At 41.4% G+C, this 15,444-nt stretch overlaps 1 protein-coding gene and 2 long non-coding RNA genes across 3 annotated transcripts in view; 1 reads left to right on the top strand and 2 right to left on the bottom strand.

Annotated features, from left to right (window-relative positions):
- LOC125353082 overlaps positions 1-13,084 on the top strand; it is a 30,844-nt gene extending 17,760 nt beyond the window's left edge. Inside the window, exon 3 of the long non-coding RNA XR_007211259.1 lies at positions 12,917-13,084. This is a non-coding gene — a long non-coding RNA (uncharacterized LOC125353082). The remainder of the gene's footprint in view (positions 1-12,916) is intronic.
- Slc22a23 (solute carrier family 22 member 23) overlaps positions 1-15,444 on the bottom strand; it is a 184,072-nt gene that overhangs the window by 101,374 nt on the left and 67,254 nt on the right. The gene's annotated exons all lie outside the window — the stretch shown is intronic.
- Positions 270-14,417, bottom strand: LOC125353081. Its single transcript, XR_007211258.1, has 3 exons — positions 14,404-14,417; positions 12,356-12,359; positions 270-1,088 (listed from the first exon to the last, which is right to left on the bottom strand). It is a non-coding gene; the product is annotated as an uncharacterized LOC125353081 (long non-coding RNA).

Raw genomic sequence — 15,444 nt, 5'->3', positions numbered from 1 at the left:
CCTCTTCAAAGAAGTCTGTTTTTAATTCTTTAGCCCACTTTTTAATGGGGTGGTTGTTTCTTTGAGGTTTTGTTTTTGAGGGTTTAATGTTTTGAGCTCTAAGTATATTTTAGATATGAGGACCCTGTCTTTTGTATAGCTAATGAAGATCTTCTCCCAATCTGTGGGCTTTCTATGTATTTTGCTAGTATGTATGTATTTTTGCTAGTATTTTTGCTCATGATCAGAGTTCTACAACTTGGGCCAGCTTCTTTTGGCTTTTTTGGGGGGGCTGGTTTTTGCTGGACATAAGGGTTCATCTGATTTGTCTGCCTGATCTGGCTTTGAACCAAAATTCTCAGATCTTAGCCTCAGGAGTAGCTAGGATTATAGGCATGAGCCACTGATGCCTGGACTTAGAAGCCATATTTTTTGACCCTTGTCCTAGTTCACATAAGCACTTTAACTCAAATGTTCTTGAAATACTACAAATTTAAAGTATATGTATATGCAGATACATTCAGATACTATTGTTTCCATATTAGAAATGGCTTTCAACATCAAGTACGACTTTTCTTGGGAAAATTTTCCTTAGATACAAATACCTCTATTTTTCAAAACAAAACAGAAATCTCAGTACGCTGTGACCACAATCATATTTGTTGAGCATTGTACTTCCCTTTTAGGAAAAAGGAGAAAATTATGAAATAAATCTGATTTTACCAGGATGGCTGTCAGAAAACAGGCTATAAAGGACTTTATTGACTATATATAGTCCATTTTAAAAAGTGTTTTGTTTTCCCCTACTCATTTTTCTATTGATATTCTTTATAAAACTGAAGGTGGCTAGGAAGATAAGACAATATTTTAAGAGTTGTACTTTCTTGTGAAATTACTTCAAGGGAAAGTATTCAATACTACAACAAAAATACTTTAAGCAAGGTTTGGAGAAGCTTGATCTCTATTCTTTTCTGAGGAAAAGTGAGTTTCAAGTGGCAGAGGAGGCTCAGGTGGACCGGCCCCGAATTCCAACTCTGTAAGAAACGTTCTCCACATAGGTTCGAGAAGCTGCATTCTATTCTGTCAGAGTTCTGGGCTGTAGACAGAGCCTTCTGTAGGGAGGGAGCAGCCCAGAGCTCTGGCCTGCTGTGATGGTCTAAGCTGTCCAGCTACACATGCACACACATAAAGCCAGTGGCAGGGTTCACCAGGGACTTGATGGCAGTCCTTGATGGCAATCCTTGAGGGCCTTAGTGATGGAAGTCACACTCATCTCAGAACCTGACACTTCTCTATGGGCCCAAACATCCAATGCTGGCTCAAATTCCACACTGAGCAAGCCTTGGTGGTGACCTTGAGCATAGCTATGCTCACTTACCTTGTAAACGTTCAATGTGGAGAAAATGTCCACAGCGGTTTCATTTCAATAACTTGATTAATCTCTTGAAACTTGCCAGGCTGTCAATGCTAGGACATCACAGGCTCATTGTCTCACATACCTGATGAGGGATGTCCTAACAGCTGAACTCCACTGTGGCACAGCAGGACTTCTAAAAAGCTATGAAGTGTTCAGGAGTTATTAAGTATTCAATTTCCCGAAAACATCTCTCCCCTGACACTCCACTACTCTAGGTGGCATGGCCTCGATCACCAGAGTCACTTTATTTTATTTACTTTTCAAGAGATACTGCAATACAAATAAGAACTGTGGGAAGGAGTCTTAGAGAATCTGTTTCCTCTCTTTGAGCTGATGAGCATTTTCACCTTGATGTTTATCTAGTGCACAGTAACTGACATATCTTGAGATTTACTTTTCAGACTCTGAAATTATAGAAATTCAATTTAGCAATCATTTACTGAGTACTTATCAAGGATGGAAGAGGAAAAAGGCAAACAGAAAAGTCTCTCTCCTCAGAAGGATCCGAGCCACAATGCCAAGGAATTGCCAGGAACTGACAAACTTTTCTGCCAAGAGCCGAATGGCCAAATACTATAGGTGTGGTAGGCCACATGGCATCTGCTCCACTGCTCCACTGCTGTAGAGCAAAAGGCAGCACAGACTTCAAGTGCACAGATGAGCAAGGCTGCGTTCCCCAAAACTTGATGTATGGGTACATAGATATCTCACAGATCACAAGGTACTAGCCTCCTATTTTCCACCTATTGAAAAATGTGAAAACCATGCAAAGCCTATAGATCTCTGAACACAGGTAAATTCTGCAAAAGGGTTGTAACCTGAACTCCTTGACTGTCCTTCCTGAACCTTAGTTTCTTCATCTGAAAAGTATGAGTGAGACAGTGTTTCAAGAATTTGAAACTGAAAAAGGAAATGTCAAATGCACAAAAGCTGCTCTTCCTCAGTGACAGTGACATTGATAATGGTGATAAGAACTAAGTTTCCTCCCAGGCATTGTGTTAATTATGTGCTGCCTACTTTACATGGTATTTTTATCGAATCTAAGGTGTCACTGCTTTTGAGATGTGCTCCTCAAAGGACAAAATGGTAGTCAACTGATGATTACAGCATGGCTTCTGAGACCTGACTCACAAACACTGAACTGAGGGGTGTGAGCAGGCTTACCTCAGACTCCATTCTAGGTGGCACCTTCTTGCATCCCATGACATTGCAGGAGGTAGCCATACCCACTATCCCTATTTTTCAGAGAGGAAGTGGAGTGACACTTCCTAGTCTATACTCAGACAGGTAGGAAGTTTGAGCCCTGAGATGCTGAAGCTGGGCAACCTGCTGCAGAACTTGAGTCTCATCTAAAGGCACAGACAACAAAGAAAAGGCCAGGTTAGCTGGAACTCTAATTGCAGCAGGCCAGCTTTATTCTGAGTCGGAAAGAACCAGTAGCAGGCCAGTCAGGCAAGATGCACTAACATCTGAGCCGGATGCTTCTTGTGATCCCTGTCTTGTCAAAACAAGGCAAGGAAGATCCTAAGAGCATGTGGATGGACAGAAGGGAGGACTGAAGGGAGAAATTCTGCCCTATTTGGCTCTCACATTTTGCTCTCAAATATCTTTCTCTCCATTATGATTTCATTTCCAAACATTTTATAAAGTATTTAAAATACACTAAGCAAGAGACAGTATTTTGTAATATTCCAGTTAGTCCAAAATGTGTCTAGTCTGTAGCTTGAGCCTCCAAGATGAATTCTGGATAGTTAGGGCGAAGTAGGCATTTCATTTGGCAGAAACTACACAAAGCAAAGTGTTGGCTGAAGCCCACCTCCTATTTCTAAATGCATTTGATTTTTTTTTGTTTTGTTTTTGTTTTTGCCAGTCCTGGGGCTTGCTCAGGGCCTGGATATTATCCCTGAGCCGCTTTGCACTGAAGGCTAGCTCTCTACCACTTGAGCCACAGCATCACTTTCAGCTTTTTTGAGTAGTTTATTGGAAATGAGAGTCTCATGGGGATGTTTTTGCCAGGGCTGGCTTTGAACCTCAGATCTCAGCCTCCTGAGTTGCTAGGATTACAGGCGTGAGCCACTGGTGCCTGGCTTGGCACCTGATTTTTAGTGCCTGTGCTAGATGCTAAGCTGTGTGGTCAGGTTCAAGCCTGCTGCATCTTCAAGTCCATGGAACTATGCTTTGCATATGGTGAAGTGTTTAGGCAGATGGATAAGAATAGTTGTTCAGGACGGGCTGGTCATGACTCTTAAATGAAAAGCTAAAGAGTTTGGATGCAATGGGAAGCCATTGAGGAAGAAAGTATCATGATGAAAGTAATGATTTGAGAGGATAGAACAGAGGAACAACTTAGATGAAACGAAACCCCGGAACAGGGCAAGGAGCCTCATAGCTTCTGCAGGAGTTTGAACAGACCAATCTCTATCATTGAGACAGACCATCAGAAAATAAGAGCTAAAGTCATCATGGCAGGTGGTTCTAGTGCTAGTTCTGCTGCTAAAACAAGTAAGATCTTAGACAATGATTTCAGGCATTCTCTTAAGATCCTAATGGATTCAGATGCAGATGAAGGATGGTAGCTTTGGTCTTTAACAACTATTTTTCCCTTCCTTCCTTCCTTTTTTCCTTCCTTCCTTCCTTCTTTCCTTCCTTCCTTCCTTCCTTCCTCCCTCTCTCCCTCCCTCCCTCCCTTCCTTTTTTTTTTTCTGGTCCTGGGGTTTGAACATAGTGCTGGGGCACTGTCCCCAAGCTCTACCATTTGAACTACAACTCAACTTCCTGCTTTTGGGTAGTTAATAGAAGATTAGTCTCATAAACTTTCCTGCCTGGGCTGGCTTTGAACCATAATCCTTAGATCTCAGCCTCCTGAGTAGCTAGATGTATAGATGTGAGCCACTGGCACCTGAGCAAAGAACTGTTTCTAAAGAAGAAATTACTAGACTCATATCTGATTAACAATGGTGAATGTCTTAAAGTTGGTCAAAGGATGAGTGCAAAGGAAGAGCAGCAAAACTAGCACAATGGGAGGCTGGGAATACGGCCTAATGGCAGAGTGCTTGCCTCATATACATGAAGCCCTGGGTTCGAATCATCAGCACCACATATATAGAAAAAGCCAGAAATGACACTGTGGCTCAAGTGGTAGAGTGCTAGCCTTGAGCAAAAAGAAGCCAGGGACAGTGCTCAGGCCCTGAGTTTAAGTGCCAGGACTGGCAAAACAAAACAGAAACAATAACAAAAAAACCTGAATGGGGCTGGGAATATGGCCTAGTGGCAAGAGTGCTTGCCTCATATACATGAAGCCCTGGGTTCGATTCCCCAGCACCACATATATAGAAAATGGCCAGGTGTGGTGTTGTGGCTCAAGTGGCAGAGTGCTAGCCTTGAGCAAAAAGAAGCCAGGGACAGTGCTCAGGCCCTGAGTCCGAGGCCCAGGACTGGCAAAACAAAACAAAACAAAACAAAAACAAACAAACAAAGAAACCAAATTTAAAATCATGCTTTATTCAACCAATGATTACATGTAGCAGAGAATAATCATTTCATGAGAAGTGAGACTTTCAATGAAAATCTACTACAAGAAAAAGGAAAGGAGAAAAAAAAATTAAACAAGGTCAAAAGAAGAATGAATCAGTTGAGAGTTGGTTTATCCACTACATTCATCATTTAACATTTTCAACACTTCCAGCTTCAAAATAAACCACCCCCTGTCAAAATATTGCTTATAAAACTGCTGTTCAGTCTGATGAATTCTTGTGATTTTATCTGAGCTCACTCTGTGTTTCAAAATGGAATATCAGCTACTGACCCCCAGGAAGTTAATTGCTTTTTAATACATTCAGCACAGCTATGTTTCAACTAAGCCAGTTGCTTACTATGCTCGCTGCGCCCTACAGTGAGCTTTATTGCCAGAATCAATATAGGCCAGTGGGCTAGTGCCGAGGCTATCACTGTGGGCAGAGATATGAGTTCTATGAGTTCTGGAGAGAAATTGCTCAATCTATTTTCAGCAGATGGAGTTTACTGCTTTTTGTTCTCTCTCTCTCTCTCTCTCTCTCTCTCTCTCTCTCTTTCTCTCTGGAGGGAATGTGAAACCTCTATTGTATATTTGTGTTGAAATAGACAAGGCTGGTACCAAATATAACAGGATAAGCAATTCTGCAATTGGTGCCCTTCAAATTAATTATTCTGCCTTGGATAAATACATTAGGTCACTATTGGCAAAGACTCATTTCTGGTTTAATGGAGCAGAGAGAAAGGATACAGATATCAATGTCTATCTACTGTCCTGATTTTTATTAAAATATTTTCCCTCTGTAGAGAAAATTGCCTGATTATTCTGTTGACTTGAAGTTGCCTTTTAAGTAGATGGAAAATTAGGAATTTTAATGGCAGAAATAAATTCATCTGGTGCTATGTGTATTTCAATTCCATTGCTACTAGGTACTGGCACGCCTCCTCTATATTTCATCTTTGAATATTTTATATTGCCATATATATTTCTTTGGAAAAACACATTGCCTGTGGGGCAATGAAGATCCTGCAGAGTTTATTAAACAATCATATCAGTAAGAGTGCATCAATAAATACTAATGCTGGCTGCAGAACATGCATGCTTTGTGTGCAGGCATTTCAGAGTGGCGTCCATTAGTGGGAAACTTGGACATCCACCTCCTCTACCACCCTCCCCACAGCATGGATCTGAAGACTTGTCTGACCACTGCTGTGCACTGGAAAAATGCACCCAACATTGAATATCAGAACCAAGCGCTGCCTCTTGAGCCTAATTTGGGTTACATCTCTCATACTTCCCTTTCTCTTCCCCCTGCTCATACTGTTCCAGATACTGTCTCTCAACCTAGGGAATGTCTTCTTGTCACTTTGCCTTCTTGTCGCTTTGTACCTCCTTCTCAAGCTATCTCCACAGGAAGGAAGATTATTCTCCCTCTCAAAGCTCATAATATTCTTTCTCTTCTCCCTAAGTGTCTAAGGATTCTCATTCAGTTTTCATTCATTTTCTTATCCTATAAATCTTTGCTAGTGAGGCTCAGTTTACCCTGGAGGCTAGTATGAGCATAAAGACAGAAGTGAAACTGCACAGGGAAGTTCAGGAGAGTGCGGCTAGCTGAGAATGGTTCCTTACCTTAGGAGTGTGGCAGATGAGAAGAAGATCTATAAAGAAGGGCCTTCTCAGTTGGCCCATGAGACGCTTGTAGACCTTAGACATACACATGGCAGGTGGAAGACGAAGGGTACTACAGATGGAGGAATGGTACAGTGGAAGAGGTGGGGGATGGGATTGGGTAAAGAAGGGCAACAGGAGGGAACACAGGGTCAGAGAGAGTGGAGAATACTACAGAAAGATCATGAGGAGCCAAGAGGAACCCACTGTCCTCCCCTTCTCCTCCAGGGCTCTGTTCTCTGGCTGGGGTGCCACTCCAGCTGTGCCTTAGTAGCAATCAGTTGCTATATAGCACATAGGTCCATTGCAGCAATATGAAGGCAGGCATGGCTTCAATGCCAAGTCACCTCTGGTGCAGCCACCACAGAGTACATGGTTAGTAACTGTGCTACTCAAGGTCTTGTGTTGAGGCTGAGGCTGAAGAACCAGAAAACCACCTGCCACTGTGTTGTGGAAAGATGGTAGACAGCCAAGAATGGTGTTGGGAGCAGGGAGACTGGGGCAGGGAAACAAGAGAATGTTGATGACATCTAAGTATGACCCAGAGAAGCTAGCACAGTGGCCTGGGAGGGACACACTGACACCTCATTTGGCAGTCTATTCACCACCAGGGAACAAATGGCTTCTGAGCAGCCAAGTTCCTGTCACTGCACAAACCAACAGGCCACCATGATTCCCCCTGCTGGGATGCTGGTGTCCCACAGCCCCTTCAAGAACAGGTTACACACCAGGAGCCCCCATGTGTGTGACAGCCCAGCCACATTGTTATGGAATCTGTGTCCCTGGAAACCAGCAGTGGTGGCCCATACTGTAGACACCTGTGACTAGCATTTCTGTGCTCTCCAGTCCTCCTTTAACATTTGGTACAACTGGAAGCCCTGGAGACTTGGCACTTGGTGCTCAGCTGACCTCTTGCCTTCTCTCCCCTTGCTGGGCATCTACTTGTCAGGTGAGGCAGTGAGGTCTGTGGTCTCTCAGGCATGATCAGTGGGAGCCTGGACAGTTCTTCCAGAAGCAAAAAGTCTGAAAGGACAGAAAATCCTCGGCCTGTATGTCAGCACTTACCCTTATAAGGCTTTACAGACATTTTAAAAATGTTTCACAAGGCAACCTGTTGCGGTTACTGGCATTATGTTTTAGGCAATAGGCACGGCTTTCTCTTAAAGAACTACCATTTTAAATAATTATTATTTTTGATTGCCTGTCCTGGGGCTTACACACAGGGCCTGGGTGCTGTCCTTGAGCCTCTTTGTGCTCAGGGGTAGCACTCTACTACTTGACCCACATGACCACTTCCAGCTTTTTCTGGGTAGTTTACTGGACGTAAGAGTCTTATGTACTTTCTTGCCTGGACTGGCTTCCAACTTCAGATCTCAGCATCCTGAATAGCTAGGTTTAGAGGTATGAGCCACTGGCGCCAGCTCTTTATTATCGTTTTCAAGACAATTATTGATTGTGCATTATGGTTTTAAAACAATAGACCAACATAATTGTGAATATAGATGAGTACTTGTATATGTGTTTCTCTGTGTGTTTAGAAATATAGTTTAAAATTGTCAGAAATGCACAAAAGTGAACTGTGGTTAGAAGAATATGACTGCCTTTCTCCTCATGATTCACTGTCCTGTCTCCTTTCTCCATTAACAGCTGTTCCCAAGCAGTTTCTTTTGTTAATCAATGACCACCAAAAGCCTTTGAGACCATTAAACACCCACAAGTCAAAGTCAGGACTCTGCTTATGAGTGGATGGGATGGGTGAATCCAAAGTATCTGGCACTGTAAGCAATGCCAGGGTAATCCCCATCCATTTCCATCAGTAATTTCCCAAAATGGTGACGTATAGACACATAACATTCTTTTATATCCCCATAAAACCCTAAGTTTCTGTATAAGTATACACTTGTTCCCTTGGTTTTATGGGGATATAAAAGAATGTTATGTGTCTGTACGTCACCATTTTCCTTCCCCTCCTTGATTCTCATAACATTTTAAAATTCAGAATACAGAAATTTTTACACATTAAAAAAAAAGAACTACCATTTCCTTTCCTATGTTTGATCCCCCATCTGTCACCTTTGATTTTCCTCTACTACCTCAAGGTTTGAGTTGTGATTCCATTTCAGAAAACGTGTGGCTTTAGGAACATGGCTTAACCTCTCCAAATATCACATTTGAACCCAGAGAATGGACTATGCTATGGTCTGTGCCATCAGCCACAGCTGAAACTGTCTTCCAAGGACAGTTAGGTCTGGGCCTGTCTGCCAGCCTGTCCCTTTCTGTCTTGTTTCTCTGCACAGAGGAGGTGTGACACTCTTAATGAGCTCCCTGGGGATGCACTGCTGTACCTGGCTTGCTGCTGAGACAAGCTCTGCCCTCTGCCGCCAAGGCTGCGGGAAAGCAACAATTCAGACACATTCATCTCCTCTACCAGATGCCTAGGAGCTCCTGCCCCACCTGCCATTTTGGCGAAAGGACTTTCAAAACCTGCTAACAGTACAAGAAATGTATCCAGGCCTAACGTAAGAAACTGTAACCTCTCTGTACATCACTTTGACAATAAATAAGAAAAAAAACAAACTTGCTAGTTCCAGGAAATGGGAAGAAGAGGTTTTTTTTCTTTGTTGTTGTTTTTGGATTTCTTTCCTTTTTGTCTTATTTATTTACTAACTTTGGGAGGGTAAAGAGATGCACAGAAATGGAGGGACAAACCAAATACAGCAGCGATACTCAGTAGGCACTATGTTGTAAATGAACTACACAACTTGGTGGGTGGGGGCAGGAGAGGAAACTGGGAGAGAGTGAGGGAAGGGGTGACATTATCCAAAAAGAAATATACTCTTCTTTTTTTTTTCAATTCTTTTTACAAATAAACATTTTTTTATTGTAAAGGTGATGTACAGAGGGGTTGCAGTTACATATGTCAGGTAATGAGTACATTTCTTTTTGAGCAGTGTCACCTCCTCTCTCGTTTTTCTCCCAGTATTTCTCCCACCCCTACCTTCCAAAAGTTGTGTAGTTCATTTTCAACATAGTGTCTAGTGAGTATCACTGCTGAATTAGTTCACCCTTTCTCCCACAATTTCTGTCCTTCCCCTTACTTTCCTCAGATCAAATAAACTTACATACGAGACAAAAGGTTCAGAAATCAAAACGTGACAAAAGGGGAAAAAGCCCTACAAAAAGTAAAATGAAAAACCTAATTTCCATTTCTTGAAGTTCAATTCAATAAGCATCATTTTGTATGATCATATGCATATAGCTATTGAGCCCATGTGATCCTTTCCTAAAAACATCCCCCTTTGGTCTCACTGTGTGAAAGTTTAGAGTCCTATTTAATTTATCATGTCCAAGTGTAATTGTTTGTCTTTTACTATCTATTGTGTTTACTTGTAGGTTTATAGGCATATTCTAATTATTAAAATGAGGGAAACCATGTTTTTTCAGTTTGGCTTATTTTGCTTAATATAATTTCTTCTAAGTCTTTTGTTTCCTTATGAATGGGGTGATGTCATTCTTTCTGATGGAAGCATAGAATTATATTGTGTATATATACTACATTTTCTTGATCCATTCATATACTGAGGGGCATCTGGATTGGTTCCATATCTTAGCGATGGCAAAAAATGCTACAATGAACATGGTTGTGTGGGTAGCTTTAGAATGGCCTTGTTTGTGGTCATTTGGGTAAATGCCCAGAAGTGGGACTGCTGGATAATAGAGGAGCTCTATGTTTAGTCTTTTGAGCACCCTCCACACTGCTTTCCAGAGAGGTAGAACAAGTTTACATTCCCACAAACAGTCCAGTAGCATTCCCTTTTGGCCACATCCCACCAGCATCTGTTATTAGATTTTTTGATAATGGCCATTCTAACTGGGGTGAGGTGGAATCTCTTGATTTGCATTTCTTTTATGGCCAGAGATGTTGGGCATTTCTTCATGTGTCTATTGGCCACTTTTATTTTCTCTTCAGAGAAGTCTGTCTTTAAATCTTTAGCCCATTTATTATGGGATGGTTGTTTCTTTGAGGATTTGTTTTTGAGGGACCTAATTTTTTTTAAGCTCTAAGTATATTTTATATATGAAGCCCTTGTCTACTGTATAGCTAGTGAAGATTTTCTTCCAACCTGTGGGTTTTCTATTTGTATTACTAGCTATGCCCTCTGTCATGCAGATACTCTTCAGTTTAATGTAATCCCACTTATGCAGTTTTTGTTTGATCTGTTGTGTTTCTGGATTTTTATTTAGGAAGTTTCAACCTGTGCCAAGGAGCCCTAGAGTGTTTTCCCTATGCCTTTATAATATTTTCAGGGCATCTGGTCTTACATTGATGCCTTTGATCTATTTGAAATTGATTTTGATGTATAATGATATACATAAGGATCTAACTCCACTTTTCTGCATGTATGTAACCAATTCTGCCAGCACCATTTGTTGAAGAGGCTGTCTTTCTTTCATCCTGTGTTTTTGGCTCCTTTATCAAATATTAGGTCTGTGGGTTCATTGCTGGGTCTTCTATTCTATTCCATTAGTCCTCAGGCCTATATTTGTGCCAGTACAAATCTGTTTTTACTACTACGGCTTTGTAATAGAATTTGAAGTTTGGTGTTTATATTCCTTCAGCATTGTTCTTCCTGCTAAGGATTGCTTTCCCTATTTAGGGTCTTCTGTTGTCCCATATAATTTTTTGATTGCTTCTTCTATATCATTGAAAAATGTTGTTGGGATTTTGATGGGCATTGCATTGAATTTGTAGATACCCTTGGGCAGTATTGCCATTTTTACCATGTTAATCCTTCCAATCCAGGAGCATGGAAGTTTTTCCATTTCTTTACATCTGCTTTAATTTTCAGATTTTTAAAATTTTCAACGTAGAGACCCTTCACTCCATTTGTAATAGCCTCAAAAAAAAGATGTCATAGCTAGAATTTGGAACCAACCCAGATGTCCTTCAGTAGACAAGTAGATCAGGAAAATGTGGTACATATACACAATGGAATTTTATGCCTCTATCAGAAAGAATGACATTGCCCCATTCATGAGGAAATGGAAGGACTTGGGAAAAATTATACTGAGTGAAGTGAGCCAGATCCAAAGAATCATGGACTCTATGGTCTCCCTCATAGGGAATAATTATCCAAGGTTTAGGCAAGTCACAGCAGAGGATAACAAGAGCTATACTCTTATGAACACAAAAGATGATGCTAAGTGAAATGAACTCCATGCTATGGAAACGACTGTTATATCACTGTTGTAATTACTTTCAACATGCCATGTGAAACTGTAGCTTCTATTGCTGATGATCCTCTTGTATGCCCTTCCTGTGGTCGTACCTTCACTATCTCTGTATCTTATCTGAGTACATTGGAAACCGTGTATACAGGTATTAGAACTAGGAAACTGTAAGGGAATACCAAAATCAAGAGACACAGGGTAAAAAAGACAAAGGATTACAAAAGCAATACTTGCAAAACTGTTTAGTGTAAATCTACTGAACAACTCATGGGGGGAAAGAGAAAGGGGGAGGGGGGAGAGGGGAATGAAGGAGGAGGTAACAAACAGTACAAGAAATGTATCCAATGCCTAAAGTATGAAACTGTAACCGCTCTGTATATCAGTTTGACAATAAAAAAAAAATGTGAAGAAATGTACTCTTTACCTGACTGTACATTAACTTTATAACAATACAAAGAAGCTTAAAAACAACAACAACGCTGTTAGTTTGGAAGGTCTATGTGGAAAGGTCCAGCTTTTAAATGATAATTTAGAGCTGTAAAAAGCACCTCCCTGAGAAAACTCAGGGTATGCAAGTCATTGTCAAGGATGAAATTTTACCTCATGCTACGAACCCTGCCATGGAACTGAAGAAGACAACACAGCCGATTCAATGTTTTACACCTGTAGGGTTTAGGGGTGGAGGGCCGGGAATTGGAAGAGGAGAAGAGGGGGAGAATGGACAACAATTTCCACTGTGTTTTGGAAATTTTAGCACAGGTGAAAGAGAAAAGTGAATGAACCTTGGTATGCTGCCATTCTTTTCCCCAATGCTAAAATTATCCCAGTAACTCAACCCTTGCTTTGCATGAGCTTTAACACAAGCTGAAAACCTAAACCCATGGAGTATGTGCTGAAGTGGAAACTTGTGCAATTCTAACTCAAGCCGTGCAGCTGGGGTAGGCTCAGATTACTGATTCAGATGCTACCCGCCTCCCAGTTCCCAGCGGGCACTTCAAAGGTTTCTGTGGTTTCATTTGTTAGGGATGATGAATAATGTGCAGACATTTCCCCAGGATCAGGATCTTAGAACAGGATGGAAGAAAAGCTTTGGAATAAGTGTGTGTGAGTATGCATGCCTAGGGAAAGGAAGAGGATGGCGGACAGAGACAGGCAAAAAGCAAGTGGAGGAAGGAGGAAAATGGAGAGAGAAGATGTGTTTAATACATAATTAATTTAACAACAAAAACAAACCTAGGTTCTAGCTAGGCACCAGTGGCTCATGCCTGTAATCCTAACTACTTAGGAAGCTGAGATTTGAGAAGCATGGTTCAGAGGAGATCGGGCGCGTTCAGGGTGGTATGGCCGTAGGCAGAAGCATGGTTCAAAGTCAGCCCAGGCAGGAAGTCTGAGGCAATGTTGTGGGAGGAAAACCTACAGCATGATTCAACTGACAATTTAATACATGTGGGACTGGGGATCTGGCTCAGCAGAAGAGCACCCGCCTGGCGAGCACGAAGTCCCAGGTTCGGTCCCCGGCTCTGGGAAAAAAAAAAAAAAAAAAAACACAAAACTACAAAAGACCCCAAAATAAACAAAAAACAAAAAAACAAGGCAACAATTTAATACATGCAAAACTGAACAATTTATTGTCTCTGAATATGATCTGGAGTGCCCTTCAGAGTGTATAAAAGCTTAGTTTGGAGGTAGTAACTTCTACAGTGTGGGGCTTAGCAGGAGTAAGTTAGGTCACTAGTGTGTTCTTATTTTGTGTTCCAATACAACTTCATTTATGCACACTGAAAGCTGAACTGCATGTAATTACAATTTTTTGTTATAATAAAGATGATGTACACAGGGATTACAGTTACACATGTTAGATAAACACTGGTGTGTTCTTGAAGAGGATACTGGGACCCTGGTCTCTCCTCTCTTTGCTTTCTGGCCAATATGAGAGCGAACAAGTTTCTTCTGTGCCCCACTCCTACCTTGATGTGATGCTTTGCAACTGGCCTGCCAACCATGGACTAAAACCTCTGTATTGGAGCCCAAACCAACCTTTTCTCCTTTTAGGCTGTTTATATCAAGTCCTTTCCTAAACTGATAGGAAATTGACTTGTCCAACATGAGAGAATTGTCCAACATGAGGTAAAATTACAAACAAATCCAGGGAAACATATAATTCAAAAGTTCAGGTTCATTGTTACCATTGGGTGGGGGGAGGAGCTGAGCACCAGGAAACTTAAAAGGCAGCAAAGCTGGGTGTATGCCATCACAATCCTTACATTTGACATATCTTGCTTGTACTTTACATCTACTGATGTTTATCAAACACAGTTTAGAGCATAGGTCCACTGCACTGAGTGCTATGATTCTGTGACCAGGACATTAGAGAGTGCTCTGAGCACACAGTGGAAGAATCACTAATCCAGCTGGGAGGGCTCAGAAGAAAGTCTCTGGAAAAAGTCACACGCCCATTACTTGGACTTTACAGGCCAACTCCACCTTGAGAAAAGACCACAGAATGTTCCAGCAAAGGTCCAGTGATGAAACAGATGACAATAGGTTTTTGAGGGACTGAAAGCAGATAAAAGAAAGGGGTAGAGTGAGTTGGGACAGGTAGAGAGTGAGGCAAAGGGCTTCAAAGGGCTTGCTGGGGCCATGCTGCTATGCTTGACAAGCCACAGTCACAAGACTATGCCACAAGCCACAGAACCTCTGAAAGATCTAAGCAGCAGAGCAAAGTGACTTGGTCAGACCTAACTTGAAATGGTTCTGGTGGTAGCACAAGCAGATCACTGTGCTACCTGCAATTGCCCACAGGCGCTGCTGCTTTAGAGCAATCCAGCTGCCACAAGTGGGTAGCAGTGTCTGTACAGAACCGTTTGACACACACAGGGGCTAGGCTGCAACAATATACAGCACTTCTTACCATGGCACATGCCCAGACTAGAACGTACTACTTGTGTGTGAGGATAGCTTATTGCAAAGACCTTCCGTGGCAAATCTTTCCAAGCAGATAATCACTTCTCTAAAATAAAGAACCCCCTATTTCATGTCAACTGCGCAACATTAGATTTCCCTCCATCAAATTCATTTTCAGGAAGCAATTTTGCCTAAAATGCCTCTTAAGCAGGGTGCAGTGGTTCATACCTGGACTCCGTGTTAGGAGATGAGTCAGGGCCAGCTTAGGCAACATTGTGAGACCACATCTCAAAATAACAAAGAAAAAATAAGGGCTAGAGATATAACTCAGTGCCTGTCTAGTGTGTACAAAAGACCTGGGCTTCATTTGCAGAATCACAAAAATAATGAAATAAAAACCAATGATATAAAATGCTTTTTAATTTTTTGAAAATATAGATATATGAAAAATATGAGCATTACAAATGCTTTACAAATATTCTTCAGTCACAACAGTGGGAAAATCACTTATAAATACATTTTCCTGGTAGCAAGAGGACATGGAGATATGAAATACTATGAATAAAAGAAAACACTGAGCCAGGCTTCTTGCTGGTTCAAACCCTAATTTCCAAACAATTGCCACATATTTTATTCCTTTTGACTCTTGTTACTTCTTTGTTTAAAATGGCAATAAAATGTATTAATGCTATAGTATGTTAAACCAGAAACTCAATGTCTCCAAAGAATATGA

This window comes from Perognathus longimembris, chromosome 6, assembly GCF_023159225.1.
Source record: "Perognathus longimembris pacificus isolate PPM17 chromosome 6, ASM2315922v1, whole genome shotgun sequence".
Taxonomy (NCBI): domain Eukaryota; kingdom Metazoa; phylum Chordata; class Mammalia; order Rodentia; family Heteromyidae; genus Perognathus; species Perognathus longimembris.
The sequence above is the reverse complement of the archived record's forward strand: the minus strand, read 5'-3'. Positions and strand labels throughout refer to the sequence as shown.